This window comes from Lissotriton helveticus, chromosome 9, assembly GCF_964261635.1.
Source record: "Lissotriton helveticus chromosome 9, aLisHel1.1, whole genome shotgun sequence".
NCBI classification, from domain to species: Eukaryota; Metazoa; Chordata; class Amphibia; order Caudata; family Salamandridae; genus Lissotriton; species Lissotriton helveticus.
Window position 1 is genome coordinate 835,552,254 of NC_136070.1, and position 26,543 is coordinate 835,578,796.

A 26,543-nucleotide genomic window follows, 5' to 3' on the forward strand; every position below is an offset into this window, starting at 1 on the left:
GCGTTGGATAGCGTAGGGATAAAAATTACTATTCCCACTCCAGAGAGTGCTACAGTAGGGAAAGCATTGGACAGTGGGAGGGTAAAAACTACAATTCCCACTCCAGTGAGTGCAACAGTAGGAAAAGCGTTGGATAGCCTAGGGGTAAAAATTACTATTCCCACTCCAGAGAGTGCAACAGTAGGGAAAGCGTTGGATAGCGAAGGTGTAAAAATTACTATTCCCACTCCAGTGAGTGCAACAGTAGGGAAAACGTTGGATAGCGCGGGGTTAAAAACTTACTATTCCCACTCCAGAGAGTGCAACAGTACGGAAAGCGTTGGATAGCGTAGGGGTAAAATCACTATTTCCACTCCAGTGAGAGCAATAGTACGGAAAGCGTTGGATAGCTTACGGGTTTAAATTACTATTCCCACTCCAGTGAGTGCAACAGTAGGGAAAGCGTTGGATAGCGTAGGGGTAAAAATTACTATTCCCACTCCAGAGAGTGCAATAGTAGGGAAAGCGTTGGATAGCGTAGGGGTTTAAATTACTATTCCCACTCCAGTGAGTGCAACAGTAGGGAAAGCGTTGGATAGCGTAGGGGTTCAAATTACTATTCCCACTCCAGTGAGTGCAACAGTAGGGAAAGCTTTGGATAGCGTAGGGGTAAAAATTACTATTCCCACTCCAGAGAGTGCAACAATAGGGAAAGCTTTGGATAGCGTAGGGGTAAACATTACTATTTCCACTCCAGTGAGTGCAATAGTAAGGAAAGCGTTGGATAGCGTAGGGGTAAACATTACTATTTCCACTCCAGTGAGTGCAATAGCAGGGAAAACATTGGATAACGTAGGGGTTTAAATCACTATTCCCACTCCAGTGAGTGCAACAGTAGGGAAAATGTTGGATAGCGTAGGGGTAAAAATTATTATTCCCACTCCAGAGAGTGCAACAGTAGGGAAAGCGTTGGATAGCATAGGGGTAAAAATTACTATTCCCACTCCAGAGAGTGCAACAGTAGGGAAAGCCTTGGATAGCGTAGGGGTAAAAATTACTATTCCCACTCCAGAGAGTGCAACAGTAGGGAAAGTGTTGGATAGCGGAGGGGTAAAAATTACTATTTCCACTCCAGTGAGTGTAATAGTAGGGAAAACATTGGGTAGCGTAGGGGTTTAAAATTACTATTCCCACTCCAGAGAGTGCAACAGTAGGGAAAGCGTTGGATAGCGTAGGGGTAAAAATTACTAATCCCACTCCAAAGGGTGCAACAGTAGGGAAAGCATTGGATAGCATAGGGGTAAAAATTACTATTTACACTCCAGAGAGTGCAACAGTAGGGAAAGCGTTGGATAGCGTAGGGTTAAAAAATACTATTCCCACTCCAGTGAGTGCAATAGTAGGGAAAGCATTGGATAGCGTAGGGGTAAAAATGACTATTCTCACTCCAAAGAGTGCAACAGTAGGGAAAGCGTTGGATAGCATAGTGGTAAAAATTACTATTCCCACTCCAGAGAGTGCAACAGTAGGGAAAGTGTTGGATAGCATAGGGATTTAAATTACTATTCCCACTCCAGTTAGTGCAACAGTAGGGAAAGCCTTGGATAACGTAGGGGTAAAAAGTACTATTCCCACTCCGGAGAGTGCTACAGTAGGGAAAGCATTGGACAGTGATAGGGTAAAAATTACTATTCCCACTCCAGTGAGTGCAACAGTAGGGAAAGTGTTGGATAGCATAGGGGTAAAAATTACTATTTCCACTCCAGTGAGTGCAATAGTAGGGAAAATGTAGGATAGCGTAGGGGTTTAAATTACTATTCCCACTCCAGTGAGTGCAACAGTAGGGAAAGCGTTGGATAGCGTAGGGGTAAAAATTACTATTCCCATTCCAGTGAGTGCAACAGTAGGGAAAGCGTTGGACAGTGGGAGGGTAAAAATTACTATTCCCACTCCAGAGAGTGCAACAGTAGGGAAAGCGTTGGAAAGTGTAGGGGTAAAAATTACTATTTCCACTCCCGTGAGTGCAATAGTAGGGAAAACATTGGATAACGTAGGGGTTTAAATTACTATTCCCACTCCAGTGAGTGCAACAGTAGGAAAAGCGTTGGATAGCGTAGGGGTAAAAATTACTATTCCCACTCCAGAGAGTGCAACAGTAGGGAACGCGTTGGATAGCGTAGTGGTAAACATTACTATTTCCACTCCAGTGAGTGCAATAGTAGGGAAAACATTGGATAACGTAGGGGTTTAAATTACTATTCCCACTCCAGTGAGTGCAACAGTAGGGAAAGCGTTGGATAGCGTAGGGGTAAAAATTACTATTCCCACTCCAGAGAGTGCAACAGTAGGGAAGGCGTTGGATAGCGTAGGGGTAAAAATGACTATTCTCACTCCAAAGAGTGCAACAGTAGGGAAAGCGTTGGATAGCGTAGGGGTAAAAATTACTATTCCCACTCCAGAGAGTGCAACAGTGGGGAAAGTGTTGGATAGCGTAGGGGTAAAAATTACTATTTCCACTCCAGTGAGTGCAATAGTAGGGAAAAAGTTGGATAGCGTAGGGGTTTAAATTACTATCCCACTCCAGTTAGCGCAACAGTAGGGAAAGCGTAGGATAGTGTAGGGGTAACAATTATTATTCCCACTCCAGAGAGTGCTACAGTAGGGAAAGCATTGGACAGTGGGATGGTAAAAATTACTATTCCCACTCCAGTGAGTGCAACAGTAGGGAAAGCGTTGGATAGCGTAGGGGTAAAAATTACTATTCCCACTCCAGAGAGTGCAACAGTAGGGAAAGCGTTGGATAGCGTAGGGGTTCAAATTACTATTCCCACTCCAGTGAGTGCAACAGTAGGGAAAGCGTTGGATAGCGTAGGGGTAAAAATTACTATTCCCACTCCAGAGAGTGCAACAATAGGGAAAGCTTTGGATAGCGTAGGGGTAAACATTACTATTTCCACTCCAGTGAGTGCAATAGTATGGAAAGCGTTGGATAGCGTAGGGGTAAACATTACTATTTCCACTCCAGTGAGTGCAATAGTAGGGAAAACATTGGATAACGTAGGGGTTTAAATCACTATTCCCACTCCAGTGAGTGCAACAGAAGGGAAAGTGTTGGATAGCGTAGGGGTAAAAATTATTATTCCCACTCCAGAGAGTGCAACAGTAGGGAAAGCGTTGGATAGCATAGGGGTAAAAATTACTATTCCCACTCCAGAGAGTGCAACAGTAGGGAAAGCATTGGATAGCATAGGGGTTTAAATTACTATTCCCACTCCAGTGAGTGCAACAGTAGGGAAAGCGATGGATAGCGTAGGGGTAAAAATTACTATTCCCACTCCAGAGAGTGCAACAGTAGGGAACGCGTTGGATAGCGTAGGGGTAAAAATGACTATTCTCACTCCAAAGAGTGCAACAGTAGGGAAAGTGTTGGATAGCGTAGGGGTTTAAATTACTATTCCCACTCCAGTTAGCGCAACAGTAGGGAAAGCGTAGGATAGCGTAGGGGTAATAATTACTATTCCCACTCCAGAGAGGGCTACAGTAGGGAAAGCATTGGACAGTGGGAGGGTAAAAATTACTATTCCCACTCCAGTGAGTGCAACAGTAGGGAAAGCGTTGGATAGCGTAGGGGTAACAATTACTATTCCCACTCCAGAGAGTGCAACAGTAGGGAAAGCGTTGGATAGCGAAGGGGTAAAATTTACCATTCCCACTCCAGTGAGTGCAACAGTAGGGAAAGCGTTTGATAGCGTAGGGGTAAAAACTTACTATTCCCACTCCAGGGAGTGCAACAGTAGGGAAAGCGTTGGATAGCGAAGGGGTGAAAATTACTATTTCCACTCTAGTGAGTGCAATAGTAGGGAAAGCGTTGGATAGCATAGGGGTTTAAATTACTATTCCCACTCCAGTGAGTGCAACCGTAGGGAAAGCGTTGGATAGCGTAGGGGAATGCATTTCTATTCCCACTCTAGAGAGTGCAACAGTAGGGAAAGCGTTGGATAGCGTAGGGGTAAAAATTACTATTTCCACTCCAGAGAGTGCAATAGTAGGGAAAACGTTGGATAGCGTAGGGGTTCAAATTACTATTCCCACTCCAGGGAGTGCAACAGTAGGGAAAGCGTTGGATAGAGTATGGTTAAAAAATAATATTCCCACTCCAGTGAGTGCAATAGTAGGTAAAGCATTGGATAGCGTAGGGGTAAAAATGACTATTCTCACTCCAAAGAGTGCAACAGTAGGGAAAGCGTTGGATAGCGTAGGGGTAAAAATTACTATTCCCACTCCAGAGAGTGCAACAGTACGGAAAGCCTTGGATAACATAGGGGTAAAAAGTACTATTCCCACTCCAGAGAGTGCTACAGTAGGGAAAGCATTGGACAGTGGGAGGATATAAATTATTATTCCCACTCCAGTGAGTGCAACAGTAGGGAAAAAATTGTATAGCGTAGGGGTTTAAATTACCATTCCCACTCCAGTGAGTGCAACAGAAGGGAAAGCATTGGATAGCCTAGGGCTAAAAATTACTATTCCCACTCCAGTGAGTGCAACAGTAGGGAAAGCGTTGGATAGCCTAGGGGTAAAAATTACTATTCCCACTCCAGTGAGTGCAACAGTAGGGAAAGCGTTGGATAGCGTAGGGGTAAAAATTACTATTCCCACTCCAGAGAGTGCAACAGTAGGGAAAGCGTTGGATAGCATAGGGGTAAACATTATTATTTCCACTCCAGTGAGTGCAATAGTAGGGAATACATTGGATAACGTAGGGGTTTAAATTACTATTCCAACTCCAGTGAGTGCAACAGTAGGGAAAGCGTTGGATAGCGTAAGGGTAAAAATTACTATTCCCACTCTAGAGAGTGCAACAGTAGGAAAGCATTGGATAGCGTAGGGGTAAAAATGACTATTCTCACTCCAGAGAGTGCAACAGTAGGGAAAGCGTTGGATAGCGTAGGGGTAAAAATTACTATTCCCACTCCAAAGAGGGCAACAGTAGGGAAAGTGTTGGATAGCGTAGGGGTAAAAATTACTATTCCCACTCCAGTGAGTGCAATAGTAGGGAAAACATTGGATAGCGTAGGGGTTTAAACTACAATTCCCACTCCAGTTAGTGCAACAGTAGGGAAAGCGTTGGATAGCGTAGGGGTAAAAATTACTATTCCCACTCCAGTGAGTGCAATAGTAGGGAAAACATTGGATAGCGTAGGGGTTTAAATTACTAATCCCACTCCAGTTAGTGCAACAGTAGGGAAAGCGTTGGATAGCGTAGGGATAAAAATTACTATTCCCACTCCAGAGAGTGCTACAGTAGGGAAAGCATTGGACAGTGGGAGGGTAAAAACTACAATTCCCACTCCAGTGAGTGCAACAGTAGGAAAAGCGTTGGATAGCCTAGGGGTAAAAATTACTATTCCCACTCCAGAGAGTGCAACAGTAGGGAAAGCGTTGGATAGCGAAGGTGTAAAAATTACTATTCCCACTCCAGTGAGTGCAACAGTAGGGAAAGCGTTGGATAGCGCGGGGTTAAAAACTTACTATTCCCACTCCAGAGAGTGCAACAGTACGGAAAGCGTTGGATAGCGTAGGGGTAAAATCACTATTTCCACTCCAGTGAGAGCAATAGTAGGGAAAGCGTTGGATAGCATACGGGTTTAAATTACTATTCCCACTCCAGTGAGTGCAACAGTAGGGAAAGCGTTGGATAGCGTAGGGGTAAAAATTACTATTCCCACTCCAGAGAGTGCAACAGTAGGGAAAGCGTTGGATAGCGTAGGGGTTTAAATTACTATTCCCACTCCAGTGAGTGCAACAGTAGGGAAAGCGTTGGATAGCGTAGGGGTTCAAATTACTATTCCCACTCCAGTGAGTGCAACAGTAGGGAAAGCTTTGGATAGCGTAGGGGTAAAAATTACTATTCCCACTCCAGAGAGTGCAACAATAGGGAAAGATTTGGATAGCGTAGGGGTAAACATTACTATTTCCACTCCAGTGAGTGCAATAGTATGGAAAGTGTTGGATAGCGTAGGGGTAAACATTACTATTTCCACTCCAGTGAGTGCAATAGTAGGGAAAACATTGGATAACGTAGGGGTTTAAATCACTATTCCCACTCCAGTGAGTGCAACAGTAGGGAAAATGTTGGATAGCGTAGGGGTAAAAATTATTATTCCCACTCCAGAGAGTGCAACAGTAGGGAAAGCGTTGGATAGCATAGGGGTAAAAATTACTATTCCCACTCCAGAGAGTGCAACAGTAGGGAAAGCGTTGGATAGCGTAGGGGTAAAAATTACTATTCCCACTCCAGAGAGTGCAACAGTAGGGAAAGTGTTGGATAGCGGAGGGGTAAAAATTACTATTTCCACTCCAGTGAGTGTAATAGTAGGGAAAACGTTGGGTAGCGTAGGGGTTTAAAATTACTATTCCCACTCCAGAGAGTGCAACAGTAGGGAAAGCGTTGGATAGCGTAGGGGTAAAAATTACTAATCCCACTCCAAAGGGTGCAACAGTAGGGAAAGCATTGGATAGCATAGGGGTAAAAATTACTATTTACACTCCAGAGAGTGCAACAGTAGGGAAAGCGTTGGATAGCGTAGGGGTAAAAATGACTATTCCCACTCCAGTGAGTGCAATAGTAGGGAAAACGTTGGATAGCGTAGGGGTTTAAATGACTATTACCACTCCAGTGAGCGCAACAGTAGGGAAAGCGTTGGATAGCGTAGGGGTAAAAATTACTATTCCCACTACAGTGAGTGCAACAGTAGGGAAAGCGTTGGATAGTGTAGGGGTAAAAATTACTATTCCCACTTCAGAGAGTGCAACAGTAGGGAAAGCGTTGGATAGCGTAGGGTTAAAAAATACTATTCCCACTCCAGTGAGTGCAATAGTAGGGAAAGCATTGGATAGCGTAGGGGTAAAAATTACTATTCTCACTCCAAAGAGTGCAACAGTAGGGAAAGCGTTGGATAGCATAGGGGTAAAAATTACTATTCCCACTCCAGAGAGTGCAACAGTAGGGAAAGTGTTGGATAACGTAGGGATTTAAATTACTATACCCACTCCAGTTAGTGCAACAGTAGGGAAAGCCTTGGATAACGTAGGGGTAAAAAGTACTATTCCCACTCCGGAGAGTGCTACAGTAGGGAAAGCATTGGACAGTGATAGGGTAAAAATTACTATTCCCACTCCAGTGAGTGCAACAGTAGGGAAAGTGTTGGATAGCATAGGGGTAAAATTTACTATTTCCACTCCAGTGAGTGCAATAGTAGGGAAAATGTTGGATAGCGTAGGGGTTTAAATTACTATTCCCACTCCAGTGAGTGCAACAGTAGGGAAAGCGTTGGATAGCGTAGGGGTAAAAATTACTATTCCCACTCCAGTGAGTGCAACAGTAGGGAAAGCGTTGGATAGCGAAGGTGTAAAAATTACTATTCCCACTCCAGTGAGTGCTACAGTAGGGAAAGCATTGGACAGTGGGAGGGTAAAAACTACAATTCCCACTCCAGTGAGTGCAACAGTAGGAAAAGCGTTGGATAGCCTAGGGGTAAAAATTACTATTCCCACTCCAGAGAGTGCAACAGTAGGGAAAGCGTTGGATAGCGAAGGTGTAAAAATTACTATTCCCACTCCAGTGAGTGCAACAGTAGGGAAAGCGTTGGATAGCGCGGGGTTAAAAACTTACTATTCCCACTCCAGAGAGTGCAACAGTACGGAAAGCGTTGGATAGCGTAGGGGTAAAATTACTATTTCCACTCCAGTGAGTGCAATAGTAGGGAAAGCGTTGGATAGCATACGGGTTTAAATTACTATTCCCACTCCAGTGAGTGCAACAGTAGGGAAAGCGTTGGATAGCGTAGGGGTTTAAATTACTATTCCCACTCCAGTGAGTGCAACAGTAGGGAAAGCGTTGGATAGCGTAGGGGTTCAAATTACTATTCCCACTCCAGTGAGTGCAACAGTAGGGAAAGCGTTGGATAGCGTAGGGGTTCAAATTACTATTCCCACTCCAGTGAGTGCAACAGTAGGGAAAGCGTTGGATAGCGTAGGGGAAAAAATTACTATTCCCACTCCAGAGAGTGCAACAGTAGGGAAAGCGTTGGATAGCGTAGGGGTTTAAATTACTATTCCCACTCCAGTGAGTGCAACAGTAGGGAAAGCGTTGGATAGCGTAGGGGTTCAAATTACTATTCCCACTCCAGTGAGTGCAACAGTAGGGAAAGCGTTGGATAGCGTAGGGGTAAAAATTACTATTCCCACTCCAGAGAGTGCAACAATAGGGAAAGCTTTGGATAGCGTAGGGGTAAACATTACTATTTCCACTCCAGTGAGTGCAATAGTATGGAAAGCGTTGGATAGCGTAGGGGTAAACATTACTATTTCCACTCCAGTGAGTGCAATAGTAGGGAAAACATTGGATAACGTAGGGGTTTAAATCACTATTCCCACTCCAGTGAGTGCAACAGTAGGGAAAGTGTTGGATAGCGTAGGGGTGAAAATTATGATTCCCACTCCAGAGAGTGCAACAGTAGGGAAAGCGTTGGATAGCATAGGGGTAAAAATTACTATTCCCACTCCAGAGAGTGCAACAGTAGGGAAAGCGTTGGATAGCGTAGGGGTAAAAATTACTATTCCCACTCCAGAGAGTGCAACAGTAGGGAAAGTGTTGGATAGCGGAGGGGTAAAAATTACTATTTCCACTCCAGTGAGTGCAATAGTAGGGAAAACGTTGGGTAGCGTAGGGGTTTAAAATTACTATTCCCACTCCAGAGAGTGCAACAGTAGGGAAAGCGTTGGATAGCGTAGGGGTAAAAATTACTAATCCCACTCCAAAGGGTGCAACAGTAGGGAAAGCATTGGATAGCATAGGGGTAAAAATTACTATTTCCACTCCAGAGAGTGCAACAGTAGGGAAAGCGTTGGATAGCATAAGGGTAAAAATGACTATTCCCACTCCAGTGAGTGCAATAGTAGGGAAAACGTTGGATAGCGCAGGGGTTTAAATGACTATTACCACTCCAGTGAGCGCAACAGTAGGGAAAGCGTTGGATAGCGTAGGGGTAAAAATTACTATTCCCACTCCAGTGAGTGCAACAGTAGGGAAAGCGTTGGATAGCGTAGGGGTAAAAATGAGTATTCCCATTTCAGAGAGTGCAACAGTAGGGAAAGCGTTGGATAGCGTAGGGTTAAAAAATACTATTCCCACTCTAGTGAGTGCAATAGTAGGGAAAGCATTGGATAGCGTAGGGGTAAAAATGACTATTCTCACTCCAAAGAGTGCAACAGTAGGGAAAGCGTTGGATAGCATAGTGGTAAAAATTACTATTCCCACTCCAGAGAGGGCAACAGTAGGGAAAGTGTTCGATAGCATAGGGATTTAAATTACTATTCCCACTCCAGTTAGTGCAACAGTAGGGAAAGCCTTGGATAACGTAGGGGTAAAAAATACTATTCCCACTCCGGAGAGTGCTACAGTAGGGAAAGCATTGGACAGTGATAGGGTAAAAATTACTATTCCCACTCCAGTGAGTGCAACAGTAGGGAAAGCGTTGGATAGCGTAGGGTTAAAAATTACTATTCCCACTCCAGTGAGTGCAACAGTAGGGAAAGCGTTGGACAGTGGGAGGGTAAAAATTACTATTCCCACTCCAGAGAGTGCAACAGTAGGGAAAGCATTGGAAAGTGTAGGGGTAAAAATTACTATTTCCACTCCCGTGAGTGCAATAGTAGGGAAAACATTGGATAACGTAGGGGTTTAAATTACTATTCCCACTCCAGTGAGTGCAACAGTAGGAAAAGCGTTGGATAGCGTAGGGGTAAAAATTACTATTCCCACTCCAGAGAGTGCAACAGTAGGGAACGCGTTGGATAGCGTAGGGGTAAACATTACTATTTCCACTCCAGTGAGTGCAATAGTAGGGAAAACATTGGATAACGTAGGGGTTTAAATTACTATTCCCACTCCAGTGAGTGCAACAGTAGAGAAAGTGTTGGATAGCGTAGGGGTAAAAATTACTATTCCCACTCCAGAGAGTGCAACAGTAGGGAACGCTTTGGATAGCGTAGGGGTAAAAATGACTATTCTCACTCCAAAGAGTGCAACAGTAGGGAAAGCGTTGGATAGCGTAGGGGTAAAAATTACTATTCCCACTCCAGAGAGTGCAACAGTGGGGAAAGTGTTGGATAGCGTAGGGGTAAAAATTACTATTTCCACTCCAGTGAGTGCAATAGTAGGGAAAAAGTTGGATAGCGTAGGGGTTTAAATTACTATCCCACTCCAGTTAGCGCAACAGTAGGGAAAGCGTAGGATAGTGTAGGGGTAACAATTATTATTCCCACTCCAGAGAGTGCTACAGTAGGGAAAGCATTGGACAGTGGGATGGTAAAAATTACTATTCCCACTCCAGTGAGTGCAACAGTAGGTAAAGCGTTGGATAGCGTAGGGGTAAAAATTACTATTCCCACTCCAGAGAGTGCAACAGTAGGGAAAGCGTTGGATAGTGTAGGGGTTCAAATTACTATTCCCACTCCAGTGAGTGCAACAGTAGGGAAAGCGTTGGATAGCGTAGGGGTAAAAATTACTATTCCCACTCCAGAGAGTGCAACAATAGGGAAAGCTTTGGATAGCGTAGGGGTAAACATTACTATTTCCACTCCAGTGAGTGCAATAGTATGGAAAGCGTTGGATAGCGTAGGGGTAAACATTACTATTTCCACTCCAGTGAGTGCAATAGTAGGGAAAACATTGGATAACGTAGGGGTTTAAATCACTATTCCCACTCCAGTGAGTGCAACAGAAGGGAAAGTGTTGGATAGCGTAGGGGTAAAAATTATTATTCCCACTCCAGAGAGTGCAACAGTAGGGAAAGCGTTGGATAGCATAGGGGTAAAAATTACTATTCCCACTCCAGAGAGTGCAACAGTAGGGAAAGCGTTGGATAGCGTAGGGGTAAAAATTACTATTCCCACTCCAGAGAGTGCAACAGTAGGGAAAGTGTTGGATAGCGGAGGGGTAAATATTACTATTTCCACTCCAGAGAGTGCAACAGTAGGGAAAGCGTTGGATAGCGTAGGGGTAAAAATTACTATTCCCACTCCAGAGAGTGCAACAGTAGGGAAAGCGTTGGATAGCGTAGGGGTAAAAATTACTAATCCCACTCCAAAGGTTGCAACAGTAGGGAAAGCATTGGATAGCATAGGGGTAAAAATTACTATTTCCACTCCAGAGAGTGCAACAGTAGGGAAAGCGTTGGATAGCGTAGGGGTAAAAATGACTATTCCCACTCCAGTGAGTGCAATAGTAGGGAAAACGTTGGATAGCGTAGGGGTTTAAATGACTATTACCACTCCAGTGAGCGCAACAGTAGGGAAAGCGTTGGATAGCGTAGGGGTAAAAATTACTATTCCCACTCCAGTGAGTGCAACAGTAGGGAAAGCGTTGGATAGCATAGGGGTAAAAATTACTATTCCCACTTCAGAGAGTGCAACAGTAGGGAAAGCGTTGGATAGCGTAGGGTTAAAAAATACTATTCCCACTCCAGTGAGTGCAATAGTAGGGAAAGCATTGGATAGCGTAGGGGTAAAAATGACTATTCTCACTCCAAAGAGTGCAACAGTAGGGAAAGCGTTGGATAGCATAGGGGTAAAAATTACTATTCCCACACCAGAGAGTGCAACAGTAGGGAAAGTGTTGGATAGCGTAGGGATTTAAATTACTATTCCCACTCCAGTTAGTGCAACAGTAGGGAAAGCCTTGGATAACGTAGGGGTAAAAAGTACTATTCCCACTCCGGGGAGTGCTACAGCAGGGAAAGCATTGGACAGGGATAGGGTAAAAATTACTATTCACACTCCAGTGAGTGCAACAGTAGGGAAAGTGTTGGATAGCATAGGGGTAAAAATGACTATTTCCACTCTTGTGAGTGCAATAGTAGGGAAAATGTTGGATAGCGTAGGGGTTTAAATTACTATTCCCACTCCAGTGAGTGCAACAGTAGGGAAAGCGTTGGATAGCGTAGGGGTAAAAATTACTATTCCCACTCCAGTGAGTGCAACAGTAGGGAAAGCGTTGGACAGTGGGAGGGTAAAAATTACTATTCCCACTCCAGAGAGTGCAACAGTAGGGAAAGCGTTGGAAAGTGTAGGGGTAAAAATTACTATTTCCACTCCCGTGAGTGCAATAGTAGGGAAAACATTGGATAACGTAGGGGTTTAAATTACTATTCCCACTCCAGTGAGTGCAACAGTAGGAAAAGCGTTGGATAGCGTAGGGGTAAAAATTACTATTCCCACTCCAGAGAGTGCAACAGTAGGGAACGCGTTGGATAGCGTAGGGGTAAACATTACTATTTCCACTCCAGTGAGTGCAATAGTAGGGAAAACATTGGATAACGTAGGGGTTTAAATTACTATTCCCACTCCAGTGAGTGCAACAGTAGGGAAAGCGTTGGATAGCGTAGGGGTAAAAATTACTATTCCCACTCCAGAGAGTGCAACAGTAGGGAACGCGTTGGATAGCGTAGGGGTAAAAATGACTATTCCCACTCCAAAGAGTGCAACAGTAGGGAAAGCGTTGGATAGCGTAGGGGTAAAAATTACTATTCCCACTACAGAGAGTGCAACAGTGGGGAAAGTGTTGGATAGCGTAGGGGTAAAAATTACTATTTCCACTCCAGTGAGTGCAATAGTAGGGGAAAAGTTGGATAGCGTAGGGGTTTAAATTACTATCCCACTCCAGTTAGCACAACAGTAGGGAAAGCGTAGGATAGTGTAGGGGTAACAATTACTATTCCCACTCCAGAGAGTGCTACAGTAGGGAAAGCATTGGACAGTGGGATGGTAAAAATTACTATTTCCACTCCAGTGAGTGCAACAGTAGGGAAAGCGTTGGATAGCGTAGGGGAAAAAATTACTATTCCCACTCCAGAGAGTGCAACAGTAGGGAAAGCGTTGGATAGCGAAGGGGTAAAAATTACCATTCCCACTCCAGTGAGTGCAACAGTAGGGAAAGCGTTTGATAGCGTAGGGTTAAAAAATACTATTCCCACTCCAGTGAGTGCAATAGTAGGGAAAGCATTGGATAGCGTAGGGGTAAAAATTACTATTCTCACTCCAAAGAGTGCAACAGTAGGGAAAGCGTTGGATAGCATAGGGGTAAAAATTACTATTCCCACTCCAGAGAGTGCAACAGTAGGGAAAGTGTTGGATAACGTAGGGATTTAAATTACTATACCCACTCCAGTTAGTGCAACAGTAGGGAAAGCCTTGGATAACGTAGGGGTAAAAAGTACTATTCCCACTCCGGAGAGTGCTACAGTAGGGAAAGCATTGGACAGTGATAGGGTAAAAATTACTATTCCCACTCCAGTGAGTGCAACAGTAGGGAAAGTGTTGGATAGCATAGGGGTAAAATTTACTATTTCCACTCCAGTGAGTGCAATAGTAGGGAAAATGTTGGATAGCGTAGGGGTTTAAATTACTATTCCCACTCCAGTGAGTGCAACAGTAGGGAAAGCGTTGGATAGCGTAGGGGTAAAAATTACTATTCCCACTCCAGTGAGTGCAACAGTAGGGAAAGCGTTGGATAGCGAAGGTGTAAAAATTACTATTCCCACTCCAGTGAGTGCTACAGTAGGGAAAGCATTGGACAGTGGGAGGGTAAAAACTACAATTCCCACTCCAGTGAGTGCAACAGTAGGAAAAGCGTTGGATAGCCTAGGGGTAAAAATTACTATTCCCACTCCAGAGAGTGCAACAGTAGGGAAAGCGTTGGATAGCGAAGGTGTAAAAATTACTATTCCCACTCCAGTGAGTGCAACAGTAGGGAAAGCGTTGGATAGCGCGGGGTTAAAAACTTACTATTCCCACTCCAGAGAGTGCAACAGTACGGAAAGCGTTGGATAGCGTAGGGGTAAAATTACTATTTCCACTCCAGTGAGTGCAATAGTAGGGAAAGCGTTGGATAGCATACGGGTTTAAATTACTATTCCCACTCCAGTGAGTGCAACAGTAGGGAAAGCGTTGGATAGCGTAGGGGTTTAAATTACTATTCCCACTCCAGTGAGTGCAACAGTAGGGAAAGCGTTGGATAGCGTAGGGGTTCAAATTACTATTCCCACTCCAGTGAGTGCAACAGTAGGGAAAGCGTTGGATAGCGTAGGGGTTCAAATTACTATTCCCACTCCAGTGAGTGCAACAGTAGGGAAAGCGTTGGATAGCGTAGGGGTAAAAATTACTATTCCCACTCCAGAGAGTGCAACAGTAGGGAAAGCGTTGGATAGCGTAGGGGTTTAAATTACTATTCCCACTCCAGTGAGTGCAACAGTAGGGAAAGCGTTGGATAGCATAGGGGTTCAAATTACTATTCCCACTCCAGTGAGTGCAACAGTAGGGAAAGCGTTGGATAGCGTAGGGGTAAAAATTACTATTCCCACTCCAGAGAGTGCAACAATAGGGAAAGCTTTGGATAGCGTAGGGGTAAACATTACTATTTCCACTCCAGTGAGTGCAATAGTATGGAAAGCGTTGGATAGCGTAGGGGTAAACATTACTATTTCTACTCCAGTGAGTGCAATAGTAGGGAAAACATTGGATAACGTAGGGGTTTAAATCACTATTCCCACTCCAGTGAGTGCAACAGTAGGGAAAGTGTTGGATAGCGTAGGGGTGAAAATTATGATTCCCACTCCAGAGAGTGCAACAGTAGGGAAAGCGTTGGATAGCATAGGGGTAAAAATTACTATTCCCACTCCAGAGAGTGCAACAGTAGGGAAAGCGTTGGATAGCGTAGGGGTAAAAATTACTATTCCCACTCCAGAGAGTGCAACAGTAGGGAAAACGTTGGATAGCGCAGGGGTAAAAATGACTATTCCCACTCCAGTGAGTGCAATAGTAGGGAAAACGTTGGATAGCGCAGGGGTTTAAATGACTATTACCACTCCAGTGAGCGCAACAGTAGGGAAAGCGTTGGATAGCGTAGGGGTAAAAATTACTATTCCCACTCCAGTGAGTGCAACAGTAGGGAAAGCGTTGGATAGCGTAGGGGTAAAAATGAGTATTCCCATTTCAGAGAGTGCAACAGTAGGGAAAGCGTTGGATAGCGTAGGGTTAAAAAATACTATTCCCACTCTAGTGAGTGCAATAGTAGGGAAAGCATTGGATAGCGTAGGGGTAAAAATGACTATTCTCACTCCAAAGAGTGCAACAGTAGGGAAAGCGTTGGATAGCATAGTGGTAAAAATTACTATTCCCACTCCAGAGAGGGCAACAGTAGGGAAAGCGTTGGATAGCGTAGGGGTTTAAATTACTATTCCCACTCCAGTGAGTGCAACAGTAGGGAAAGCGTTGGATAGCGTAGGGGTTAAAATTACTATTCCCACTCCAGTGAGTGCAACAGTAGGGAAAGCGTTGGATAGCGTAGGGGTTCAAATTACTATTCCCACTCCAGTGAGTGCAACAGTAGGGAAAGCGTTGGATAGCGTAGGGGTAAAAATTACTATTCCCACTCCAGAGAGTGCAACAGTAGGGAAAGCGTTGGATAGCGTAGGGGTTTAAATTACTATTCCCACTCCAGTGAGTGCAACAGTAGGGAAAGCGTTGGATAGCGTAGGGGTTCAAATTACTATTCCCACTCCAGTGAGTGCAACAGTAGGGAAAGCGTTGGATAGCGTAGGGGTAAAAATTACTATTCCCACTCCAGAGAGTGCAACAATAGGGAAAGCTTTGGATAGCGTAGGGGTAAACATTACTATTTCCACTCCAGTGAGTGCAATAGTATGGAAAGCGTTGGATAGCGTAGGGGTAAACATTACTATTTCCACTCCAGTGAGTGCAATAGTAGGGAAAACATTGGATAACGTAGGGGTTTAAATCACTATTCCCACTCCAGTGAGTGCAACAGTAGGGAAAGTGTTGGATAGCGTAGGGGTGAAAATTATGATTCCCACTCCAGAGAGTGCAACAGTAGGGAAAGCGTTGGATAGCATAGGGGTAAAAATTACTATTCCCACTCCAGAGAGTGCAACAGTAGGGAAAGCGTTGGATAGCGTAGGGGTAAAAATTACTATTCCCACTCCAGAGAGTGCAACAGTAGGGAAAGTGTTGGATAGCGGAGGGGTAAAAATTACTATTTCCACTCCAGTGAGTGCAATAGTAGGGAAAACGTTGGGTAGCGTAGGGGTTTAAAATTACTATTCCCACTCCAGAGAGTGCAACAGTAGGGAAAGCGTTGGATAGCGTAGGGGTAAAAATTACTAATCCCACTCCAAAGGGTGCAACAGTAGGGAAAGCATTGGATAGCATAGGGGTAAAAATTACTATTTCCACTCCAGAGAGTGCAACAGTAGGGAAAGCGTTGGATAGCATAGGGGTAAAAATGACTATTCCCACTCCAGTGAGTGCAATAGTAGGGAAAACGTTGGATAGCGCAGGGGTTTAAATGACTATTACCACTCCAGTGAGCGCAACAGTAGGGAAAGCGTTGGATAGCGTAGGGGTAAAAATTACTATTCCCACTCCAGTGAGTGCAACAGTAGGGAAAGCGTTGGATAGCGTAGGGGTAAAAATGAGTATTCCCATTTCAGAGAGTGCAACAGTAGGGAAAGCGTTGGATAGCGTAGGGTTAAAAAATACTATTCCCACTCTAGTGAGTGCAATAGTAGGGAAAGCATTGGATAGCGTAGGGGTAAAAATGACTATTCTCACTCCAAAGAGTGCAACAGTAGGGAAAGCGTTGGATAGCATAGTGGTAAAAATTACTATTCCCACTCCAGAGAGGGCAACAGTAGGGAAAGTGTTCGATAGCATAGGGATTTAAATTACTATTCCCACTCCAGTTAGTGCAACAGTAGGGAAAGCCTTGGATAACGTAGGGGTAAAAAATACTATTCCCACTCCGGAGAGTGCTACAGTAGGGAAAGCATTGGACAGTGATAGGGTAAAAATTACTATTCCCACTCCAGTGAGTGCAACAGTAGGGAAAGCGTTGGATAGCGTAGGGTTAAAAATTACTATTCCCACTCCAGTGAGTGCAACAGTAGGGAAAGCGTTGGACAGTGGGAGGGTAAAAATTACTATTCCCACTCCAGAGAGTGCAACAGTAGGGAAAGCATTGGAAAGTGTAGGGGTAAAAATTACTATTTCCACTCCCGTGAGTGCAATAGTAGGGAAAACATTGGATAACGTAGGGGTTTAAATTACTATTCCCACTCCAGTGAGTGCAACAGTAGGAAAAGCGTTGGATAGCGTAGGGGTAAAAATTACTATTCCCACTCCAGAGAGTGCAACAGTAGGGAACGCGTTGGATAGCGTAGGGGTAAACATTACTATTTCCACTCCAGTGAGTGCAATAGTAGGGAAAACATTGGATAACGTAGGGGTTTAAATTACTATTCCCACTCCAGTGAGTGCAACAGTAGAGAAAGTGTTGGATAGCGTAGGGGTAAAAATTACTATTCCCACTCCAGAGAGTGCAACAGTAGGGAACGCTTTGGATAGCGTAGGGGTAAAAATGACTATTCTCACTCCAAAGAGTGCAACAGTAGGGAAAGCGTTGGATAGCGTAGGGGTAAAAATTACTATTCCCACTCCAGAGAGTGCAACAGTGGGGAAAGTGTTGGATAGCGTAGGGGTAAAAATTACTATTTCCACTCCAGTGAGTGCAATAGTAGGGAAAAAGTTGGATAGCGTAGGGGTTTAAATTACTATCCCACTCCAGTTAGCGCAACAGTAGGGAAAGCGTAGGATAGTGTAGGGGTAACAATTATTATTCCCACTCCAGAGAGTGCTACAGTAGGGAAAGCATTGGACAGTGGGATGGTAAAAATTACTATTCCCACTCCAGTGAGTGCAACAGTAGGTAAAGCGTTGGATAGCGTAGGGGTAAAAATTACTATTCCCACTCCAGAGAGTGCAACAGTAGGGAAAGCGTTGGATAGTGTAGGGGTTCAAATTACTATTCCCACTCCAGTGAGTGCAACAGTAGGGAAAGCGTTGGATAGCGTAGGGGTAAAAATTACTATTCCCACTCCAGAGAGTGCAACAATAGGGAAAGCTTTGGATAGCGTAGGGGTAAACATTACTATTTCCACTCCAGTGAGTGCAATAGTATGGAAAGCGTTGGATAGCGTAGGGGTAAACATTACTATTTCCACTCCAGTGAGTGCAATAGTAGGGAAAACATTGGATAACGTAGGGGTTTAAATCACTATTCCCACTCCAGTGAGTGCAACAGAAGGGAAAGTGTTGGATAGCGTAGGGGTAAAAATTATTATTCCCACTCCAGAGAGTGCAACAGTAGGGAAAGCGTTGGATAGCATAGGGGTAAAAATTACTATTCGCACTCCAGAGAGTGCAACAGTAGGGAAAGCGTTGGATAGCGTAGGGGTCAAAATTACTATTCCCACTCCAGAGAGTGCAACAGTAGGGAAAGTGTTGGATAGCGGAGGGGTAAATATTACTATTTCCACTCCAGAGAGTGCAACAGTAGGGAAAGCGTTGGATAGCGTAGGGGTAAAAATTACTATTCCCACTCCAGAGAGTGCAACAGTAGGGAAAGCGTTGGATAGCGTAGGGGTAAAAATTACTAATCCCACTCCAAAGGTTGCAACAGTAGGGAAAGCATTGGATAGCATAGGGGTAAAAATTACTATTTCCACTCCAGAGAGTGCAACAGTAGGGAAAGCGTTGGATAGCGTAGGGGTAAAAATGACTATTCCCACTCCAGTGAGTGCAATAGTAGGGAAAACGTTGGATAGCGTAGGGGTTTAAATGACTATTACCACTCCAGTGAGCGCAACAGTAGGGAAAGCGTTGGATAGCGTAGGGGTAAAAATTACTATTCCCACTCCAGTGAGTGCAACAGTAGGGAAAGCGTTGGATAGCGTAGGGGTAAAAATTACTATTCCCACTTCAGAGAGTGCAACAGTAGGGAAAGCGTTGGATAGCGTAGGGTTAAAAAATACTATTCCCACTCCAGTGAGTGCAATAGTAGGGAAAGCATTGGATAGCGTAGGGGTAAAAATGACTATTCTCACTCCAAAGAGTGCAACAGTAGGGAAAGCGTTGGATAGCATAGGGGTAAAAATTACTATTCCCACACCAGAGAGTGCAACAGTAGGGAAAGTGTTGGATAGCGTAGGGATTTAAATTACTATTCCCACTCCAGTTAGTGCAACAGTAGGGAAAGCCTTGGATAACGTAGGGGTAAAAAGTACTATTCCCACTCCGGGGAGTGCTACAGCAGGGAAAGCATTGGACAGGGATAGGGTAAAAATTACTATTCACACTCCAGTGAGTGCAACAGTAGGGAAAGTGTTGGATAGCATAGGGGTAAAAATGACTATTTCCACTCTTGTGAGTGCAATAGTAGGGAAAATGTTGGATAGCGTAGGGGTTTAAATTACTATTCCCACTCCAGTGAGTGCAACAGTAGGGAAAGCGTTGGATAGCGTAGGGGTAAAAATTACTATTCCCACTCCAGTGAGTGCAACAGTAGGGAAAGCGTTGGACAGTGGGAGGGTAAAAATTACTATTCCCACTCCAGAGAGTGCAACAGTAGGGAAAGCGTTGGAAAGTGTAGGGGTAAAAATTACTATTTCCACTCCCGTGAGTGCAATAGTAGGGAAAACATTGGATAACGTAGGGGTTTAAATTACTATTCCCACTCCAGTGAGTGCAACAGTAGGAAAAGCGTTGGATAGCGTAGGGGTAAAAATTACTATTCCCACTCCAGAGAGTGCAACAGTAGGGAACGCGTTGGATAGCGTAGGGGTAAACATTACTATTTCCACTCCAGTGAGTGCAATAGTAGGGAAAACATTGGATAACGTAGGGGTTTAAATTACTATTCCCACTCCAGTGAGTGCAACAGTAGGGAAAGCGTTGGATAGCGTAGGGGTAAAAATTACTATTCCCACTCCAGAGAGTGCAACAGTAGGGAACGCGTTGGATAGCGTAGGGGTAAAAATGACTATTCCCACTCCAAAGAGTGCAACAGTAGGGAAAGCGTTGGATAGCGTAGGGGTAAAAATTACTATTCCCACTACAGAGAGTGCAACAGTAGGGAAAGTCTTGGATAGCGTAGGGGTAAAAAGTACTATTCCCACTCCAGAGAGTGCTACAGTAGGGAAAGCATTGGACCGTGGGAGGGTAAAAATTACTATTCCCACTCCAGTGAGTGCAACAGTAGGGAAAAAGTTGGATAGCGTAGGGGTTTAAATTACTATCCCACTCCAGTTAGCACAACAGTAGGGAAAGCGTAGGATAGTGTAGGGGTAACAATTACTATTCCCACTCCAGAGAGTGCTACAGTAGGGAAAGCATTGGACAGTGGGATGGTAAAAATTACTATTTCCACTCCAGTGAGTGCAACAGTAGGGAAAGCGTTGGATAGCGTAGGGGAAAAAATTACTATTCCCACTCCAGAGAGTGCAACAGTAGGGAAAGCGTTGGATAGCGAAGGGGTAAAAATTACCATTCCCACTCCAGTGAGTGCAACAGTAGGGAAAGCGTTTGATAGCGTAGGGGTAAAAATTACTAATCCCACTCCAGAGAGTGCAACAGTAGGGAAAGCGTTGGATAGCGTAGGGGTAAAAATTACTATTTCCACTCCAGTGAGTGCAATAGTAGGGAAAGCGTTGGATAGCATAGGGGTTTAAATTACTATTCCCACTCCAGTGAGTGCAACAGTAGGGAAAGCGTTTGATAGCATATGGGTAAAAATATACTATTCCCACTCCAGAGAGTGCAACAGTAGGGAAAGCGTTGGATAGCGTAGGGGTAAAAATTACTAGTCCCACTCCAGTGAGTGCAATAGTAGGGAAAACATTAGATAGCGTAGGGGTTTAAATGACTATTCCCTCTCCAGTGAGCGCAACAGTAGGGAAAGCGTTGGATAGCGTAGGGGTATAAATTACTATTCCCACTCCAGTGAGTGCAACAGTAGGAAAAGCGTTGGATAGCGTAGGGGTAAAAATTACTATTCCCACTCCAGAGAGTGCAACAGTAGGGAAAGCGTTGGATAGCGTAGGGTTAAAAAATACTATTCCCACTCCAGTGAGTGCAATAGTAGGGAAAGCATTGGATAGCGTAGGGGTAAAAATGACTATTCCCACTCCAAAGAGTGCAACAGTAGGGAAAGCGTTGGATAGCGTAGGGGTAAAAATTACTATTCCCACTCCGGAGAGTGCAACAGTAGGGAAAGCCTTGGATAGCGTAGGGGTAAAAAGTACTATTCCCACTCCAGAGAGTGCTACAGCAGGGAAAGCATTGGACAGTGGGAGGGTAAAAATTACTATTCCCACTCCAGTGAGTGCAACAGTAGGGAAAAAATTGGATAGCGTAGGGGTTTAAATTACTATTCCCACTCCAGTGAGTGCAACAGTAGGGAAAGCGTTGGATAGCCTAGGAGTAAAAATTACTATTCCCATTCCAGTGAGTGCAACAGTAGGCAAAGCGTTGGATAGCGTAGGGGTAAAAATTACTATTCCCACTCCAGAGAGTGCAACAGTAGGGAAAGCGTTGGATAGCGTAGGGGTAAACATTATTATTTCCACTCCAGTGAGTGCAATAGTAGGGAAAACATTGGATAACGTAGGGGTTTAAATTACTATTCCGACTCCAGTGAGTGCAACAGTAGGGAAAGCGTTGGATAGCGTAGGGGTAAAATTACTATTCCCACTCTAGAGAGTGCAACAGTAGGAAAGCATTGGATAGCGTAGGGGTAAAAATGACTATTCTCACTCCAGAGAGTGCAACAGTAGGGAAAGCGTTGGATAGCGTAGGGGTAAAAATTACTATTCCCACTCCAAAGAGGGCAACAGTAGGGAGAGTGTTGGATAGCGTAGGGGTAAAAATTACTATTCCCACTCCAGTGAGTGCAATAGTAGGGAAAACATTTGATAGCGTAGGGGTTTAAAATACTATTCCCACTCCAGTTAGTGCAACAGTAGGGAAAGCGTTGGATAGCGTAGGGGTACAAATTACTATTCCCATCTCCAGTGAGTGCAATAGTAGGGAAAACATTGGATAGCGTAGGGGTTTAAATTACTATTCCCACTCCAGTTAGTGCAACAGTAGGGAAAGCGTTGGATAGCGTAGGGGTAAAAATTACTATTCCCACTCCAGAGAGTGCTACAGTAGGGAAAGCATTGGACAGTGGGAGGGTAAAAACTACAATTCCCACTCCAGTGAGTGCAACAGTAGGAAAAGCGTTGGATAGCCTAGGGGTAAAAATTACTATTCCCACTCCAGAGAGTGCAACAGTAGGGAAAGTGTTGGATAGCGAAGGTGTAAAAATTACTATTCCCACTCCAGTGAGTGCAACAGAAGGGAAAGCGTTGGATAGCGCGGGGTTAAAAACTTAATATTCCCACTCCAGAGAGTGCAACAGTAGGGAAAGCGTTGGATAGCGTAGGGGTAAAAATTACTATTTCCACTCCAGTGAGTGCAATAGTAGGGAAAGCGTTGGATAGCATAGGGGTTTAAATTACTATTCCCACTCCAGTGAGTGCAACAGTAGGGAAAGCGTTGGATAGCGTAGGTGTAAAAATTACTATTCCCACTCCAGAGAGTGCAACAGTAGGGAAAGCGTTGGATAGCGTAGGGGTTAAAATTACTATTCCCACTCCAGTGAGTGCAACAGTAGGGAAAGCGTTGGATAGCGTAGGGGTTCAAATTACTATTCCCACTCCAGTGAGTGCAACAGTAGGGAAAGCGTTGGATAGCGTAGGGGTAAAAATTACTATTCCCACTCCAGAGAGTGCATCAATAGGGAAAGCTTTGGATAGCGTAGGGGTAAACATTACTATTTCCACTCCAGTGAGTGCAATAGTAGGGAAAGCGTTGGATAGCGTAGGGGTAAACATTACTATTTCCACTCCAGTGAGTGCAATAGTATGGAAAACATTGGATAACGTAGGGGTTTAAATCATTATTCCCACTCCAGTGAGTGCAACAGTAGGGAAAGTGTTGGATAGCGTAGGGGTAAAAATTACTATTCCCACTCCAGAGAGTGCAACAGTAGGGAAAGCGTTGGATAGCATAGGGGTAAAAATTACTATTCCCACTCCAGAGAGTGCAACAGTAGGGAAAGTGTTGGATAGCGAAGGTGTAAAAATTACTATTCCCACTCCAGTGAGTGCAACAGAAGGGAAAGCGTTGGATAGCGCGGGGTTAAAAACTTACTATTCCCACTCCAGAGAGTGCAACAGTAGGGAAAGCGTTGGATAGCGTAGGGGTAAAAATTACTATTTCCACTCCAGTGAGTGCAATAGTAGGGAAAGCGTTGGATAGCATAGGGGTTTAAATTACTATTCCCACTCCAGTGAGTGCAACAGTAGGGAAAGCGTTGGATAGCGTAGGGGTAAAAATTACTATTCTCACTCCAGAGAGTGCAACAGTAGGGAAAGCGTTGGATAGCTTAGGGGTTAACATTACTATTCCCACTCCAGTGAGTGCAACAGTAGGGAAAGCGTTGGATAGCGTAGGGGTTCAAATTACTATTCCCACTCCAGTGAGTGCAACAGTAGGGAAAGTGTTGGATAGCGTAGGGGTAAAAATTGCTATTCCTACTCCAGAGAGTGCAACAATAGGTAAAGCTTTGGATAGCGTAGGGGTAAACATTACTATTTCCACTCCAGTGAGTGCAATAGTAGGGAAAGCGTTGGATAGCGTAGGGGTAAACATTACTATTTCCACTCCAGTGAGTGCAATAGTATGGAAAACATTGGATAACATAGGGGTTTAAATCATTATTCCCACTCCAGTGAGTGCAACAGTAGGGAAAGTGTTGGATAGCGTAGGGGTAAAAATTACTATTCCCACTCCAGAGAGTGCAACAGTAGGGAAAGCGCTGGATAGCATAGGGGTAAAAATTACTATTCCCACTCCAGAGAGTGCAACAGTAGGGAAAGCGTTGGATAGCGTAGGGGTACAAATTACTATTCCCACTCCAGAGAGTGCAACAGTAGGGAAAGTGTTGGATAGCGGAGGGGTAAAAATTACTATTTCCACTCCAGTGAGTGCAATAGTAGGGAAAACGTTGGGTAGCGTGGGGGTTTAAATTACTATTTCCACTCCAGAGAGTGCAACAGTAGGGAAAGCGTTCGATAGTGTAAGGGTAAAAATTACTAATCCCACTCCAAGGGGTGCAACAGTAGGGAAAGCGTTGGATAGCATAGGGGTAAAAATTACTATTTCCACTCCAGAGAGTGCAACAGTAGGGAAAGCGTTGGATAGCGTAGGGGTAAAAATTACTATTCCCACTCCAGTGAGTGCAATAGTAGGGAAAACGATGGATAGCTTAGGGGTTTAAATGACTATTCCCACTCCAGTGAGCGCAACAGTAGGGAAAGCGTTGGATAGTGAGGGGTAAAAATTACTATTCCCACTCAAGTGAGTGCAACAGTAGGGAAAGCGTTGGATAGCGTAGGGGTAAAAATTACTATTCCCACACCAGAGAGTGCAACAGTAGGGAAAGCGTTGGATAGCGAAGGGGTAAAAATTACCATTCCCACTCCAGTGAGTGCAATAGTAGGGAAAGCGTTGGATAGCGTAGGGGTAAAAATTACTATTTCCACTCCAGTGAGTGCAATAGTAGGGAAAGCGTTGGGTAGCATAGGGGTTTAAATTACTATTCCCACTCCAGTGAGTGCAACAGTAGGGAAAGCGTTTGATAGCGTAGGGGTAAAAATTACTATTCCCACTCCAGAGAGTGCAACAGTAGGGAAAGCGTTGAATAGCGTAGGGTTAAAAATTACTATTTCCACTCCAGTGAGTGCAACAGTAGGGAAAGCGTTGGATAGCGTAGGGGTAAAAATTACTATTTCCACTCCAGTGAGTGCAATAGTAGGGAAAGCGTTGGATAGCATAGGGGTTTAAATTACTATTCCCACTCCAGTGAGTGCAACAGTAGGGAAAGCGTTGGATAGCGTAGGGGTAAAAATTACTATTCTCACTCCAGAGAGTGCAACAGTAGGGAAAGCGTTGGATAGCTTAGGGGTTAAAATTACTATTCCCACTCCAGTGAGTGCAACAGTAGGGAAAGCGTTGGATAGCGTAGGGGTTCAAATTACTATTCCCACTCCAGTGAGTGCAACAGTAGGGAAAGCGTTGGATAGCGTAGGGGTAAAAATTACTATTCCCACTCCAGAGAGTGCAACAATAGGGAAAGCTTTGGATAGCGTAGGGGTAAACATTACTATTTCCACTCCAGTGAGTGCAATAGTAGGGAAAGCGTTGGATAGCGTAGGGGTAAACATTACTATTTCCACTCCAGTGAGTGCAATAGTATGGAAAACATTGGATAACATAGGGGTTTAAATCATTATTCCCACTCCAGTGAGTGCAACAGTAGGGAAAGTGTTGGATAGCGTAGGGGTAAAAATTACTATTCCCACTCCAGAGAGTGCAACAGTAGGGAAAGCGTTGGATAGCATAGGGGTAAAAATTACTATTCCCACTCCAGAGAGTGCAACAGTAGGGAAAGCGTTGGATAGCGTAGGGGTAAAAATTACTATTCCCACTCCAGAGAGTGCAACAGTAGGGAAAGTGTTGGATAGCGGAGGGGTAAAAATTACTATTTCCACTCCAGTGAGTGCAATAGTAGGGAAAACGTTGGGTAGCGTGGGGGTTTAAATTACTATTCCCACTCCAGAGAGTGCAACAGTAGGGAAAGCGTTCGATAGTGTAAGGGTAAAAATTACTAATCCCACTCCAAGGGGTGCAACAGTAGGGAAAGCGTTGGATAGCATAGGGGTAAAAATTACTATTTCCACTCCAGAGAGTGCAACAGTAGGGAAAGCGTTGGATAGCGTAGGGGTAAAAATTACTATTCCCACTCCAGTGAGTGCAATAGTAGGGAAAACGATGGATAGCTTAGGGGTTTAAATGACTATTCCCACTCCAGTGAGCGCAACAGTAGGGAAAGCGTTGGATAGCGTAGGGGTAAAAATTACTATTCCCACTCAAGTGAGTGCAACAGTAGGGAAAGCGTTGGATAGCGTAGGGGTAAAAATTACTATTCCCACACCAGAGAGTGCAACAGTAGGGAAAGCGTTGGATAGCGTAGGGGTAAAAATTACTATTTCCACTCCAGTGAGTGCAATAGTAGGGAAAGCGTTGGATAGCATAGGGGTTTAAATTACTATTCCCACTCCAGTGAGTGCAACAGTAGGGAAAGCGTTTGATAGCGTAGGGGTAAAAATTACTATTCCCACTCCAGAGAGTGCAACAGTAGGGAAAGCGTTGAATAGCGTAGGGTTAAAAATTACTATTTCCACTCCAGTGAGTGCAATAGTAGGGAAAGCGTTGGATAGCATAGGGGTTTAAATTACTATTCCCACTCCAGTGAGTGCAACAGTAGGGAAAGCGATGGATAGCGTAGGGGAATACATTTCTATTCCCACTCCAGTGAGTGCAATAGTAGGGAAAGCATTGGATAGCGTAGGGGTAAAAATTACTATTCTCACTCCAAAGAGTGCAACAGTAGGGAAAGTGTTGGATAGCGTAGGGGTAAAGATTACTATTTCCACTCCAGAGAGTGCAACAGTATGGAAAGCCTTGGAAACCGTAGGGGT